The sequence below is a fragment of the Sinocyclocheilus grahami genome, unplaced genomic scaffold (assembly GCF_001515645.1).
Source record: "Sinocyclocheilus grahami isolate Dianchi unplaced genomic scaffold, SAMN03320097.WGS_v1.1 scaffold295.1, whole genome shotgun sequence".
NCBI classification, from domain to species: Eukaryota; Metazoa; Chordata; class Actinopteri; order Cypriniformes; family Cyprinidae; genus Sinocyclocheilus; species Sinocyclocheilus grahami.
Genome location: NW_015505474.1, coordinates 976,491 through 979,145, shown reverse-complemented (window position 1 = coordinate 979,145; position 2,655 = coordinate 976,491). Strand labels below are relative to the sequence as shown.

At 28.1% G+C, this 2,655-nt stretch overlaps 1 protein-coding gene across 1 annotated transcript in view; it reads left to right on the top strand.

Moving 5' to 3' along the window:
* LOC107600990 (von Willebrand factor D and EGF domain-containing protein) overlaps positions 1–2,655 on the top strand; it is a 70,526-nt gene that overhangs the window by 35,574 nt on the left and 32,297 nt on the right. The gene's annotated exons all lie outside the window — the stretch shown is intronic.

The following is a 2,655-nucleotide window of genomic DNA, read 5'->3' as shown; positions in this document are numbered from 1 at the left end:
TATATATATATATATATATATATGTATTGCACAATTATATTTAACATTTTTTACATTCATAATTATATTTTACATAGAAATTACTACTACAACTACTAATAATATGTTATTATTATTATATTACATAAATCTGATAACTATTATTATTATTATTTTATATTGTATAATTAATACATTTACAATTTATTATGCAAAAAATGCAAGAAACAGTGACGTTACTGCTGATGGTTTTGATTTGAAAGGTTTGATTTAAAAAAAAAAATATTAAATGTTTTATTAAAATTTATGAAGATCTCTCTTTCTATAATTTTTTTATTGTATTATGTTTTAATATTTAATATTAAAATATATGAACATATAATGCATTTCTTAATCATAATAATTAGTATTATTAGTAGTATTATTATAAATTAACATATAAGTAATATCATTTAATAATATATTGTATTGATTCATTAAATATCACAAATATCCACATTTGTATTATCTTAATTTCGAGATACAGTACATGTGAATTAATTACAAAATGTTGTGGAGAACAATATATAGACTACACATTTCCATACAGCAATTGTTCAGAAACCCCTGTTTTATTTAAAACCCTTTAAACAGATTTTAAAAATCGTTTGAATGAAGATTATTTGTAGTACTGTGTTAAAAACCTCCGTGATTATTCTTGCACAACTTCCCTCGTGGCCCTTCTGTTCATTTGTTCATCTGTCCATCATCCTGCACTTTATATTCACTGTGCGCAATCACACTTCCTACACTGATGGCCTGGATTTTCCACCGGAAAATAAGTCACAGAGGATGCGAGTTTATGCACTCAAAAGGCAAAAAAGTCTGCCATAGCCGTTTAGTGTCTTAACTGCTCTCGGTGCAGCAGGACAACAGCGATACGCGAGGCCACTGGGGTGTGCGCTGGAAAAGCCCAGAGCGTGGATGTGGAAAACAGACAATATTATTCACGTCATCAAAACCAGAGACTGACGGAGTAACCGATCCCTTGAGCACCTGATGTCCTCCCCTTCTCTCGCTTTCTTTCTTTCTCGGGGTTTTCAGCTGCCACATAGCGTGTAATCTCAGCGTGAGAGATGAGTTATCTAGGTGGATCTGTTTGGTCTGTTTATCTTCTCTGCTTTGCTGCAGATGTCCTCCGGGCGTTGCGACTTACACGTCCCACTGGATATTAAAAACTTGCAATATAGAGATTGTATCAGCGCCAGGCTTTATGCTTTGGTGATTTATAGCAAAGACGGCTGAGGTTTATCTCAAAGGTTTGACAGAAGAAGTTGGCTTGAGCCGCAGTGTAACTGTGATCAGTAGCAAAACATCTCCACACTGGTGAATAAAGCTGGAGCGCTCAACGGCACAGTTTTTAAATCTTCTTTCTTTCTTTCTTTCTTTCTTTCTTTCTTTCTTTCTTTCTTTCTTTCTTTCTTTCTTTCTTTCTTTCTTTCTTTCTTAAAGTTTACCATGAATAGTGGCAAGGTTGTGAGTTCGGGGGAAAGCACAAACTGAAAGTTGCTATGGATAAAAATGTGTGCAGGATTAAATTATTAGTTGAATTTCTATATTTTTTTATGTTTTTATTTTCTTTTTAAATTGTCTTTTGAATTTAGTTTACTTTTCATTCTTTCGCTCTATTATTGTTAGTTTTACTTATGTTTTTCTACTTTTAGTTTTGATTTAGGTTTTAGTACATTGAAAAAAAAATGGTGTAGGATTTACTTTGAAACAATTTACACTCAGAAATTGCCAGTAAATTTCACAAATAATAAAGAAATGCCAAGTAACATGGAATTAAACTTGTCTGAAGTAGAAAGACTGAAATAATAGTATTTTATTGTCAAATATACTCTGATAATCTTTTTTTTTTTTTTTTACAGTTACAGTTTTTTTATTGTTTACAGTTTTTATATATATATATATATTTATTTATTTATAGTTTGTTTGTTTATTTATTGTAGTTTTAGGGCTGTAATAGTTTTGGATTTTACAATGCATTTATTTGTTCTGTTTTTGTTTTGTTTAGTTTTTTCAAATTAGTTTTCTTTACCTAGTTTTAGTTTTCTTCTTTGTTTATGTAGTTGTTGCTTTAATTTTAGTTTAGTATAATTTGAAAGGTTTTTAAGTTCTTTCCATGTTTACAGTAATACAGGTGGGTTGAACAGCATTGTTATTGTAAGCTAAAAACTATTTAAAAATCATTTTTATTATTAAAAAAATGAAATATAAACCTTTTATGCAAAATGTAAACATAATAATAATAACAATAATAATAATCATAACAATAATAATAATTATTATTATTATTATTGTTATTATTATTATTATTATATTCTGTTTTTTTTTTTTAGTTTAGTAAAATTAGTTTAATAATTTAGTTTACTTTTGTATACATTTAATATATAAAATATACAAAAATGTCCCTGTTATTATTATTAGTAGTAGCAGTAGTAGTAGTCAGTCAATTTTTATTAATAAGCAGTATTATATAAACAATAATATATAATTTTATTTTATATTCAGTTTAATGCAATGTAGTTTACTTTAAGTTTTTAATGTTTGTTTCCTTACTGATCATAACACCTCTCATCATAACATATCTCTGTGTCTCTCTCTCTCTCTCTCTCTCTCTCTCTCTCTCTCTCT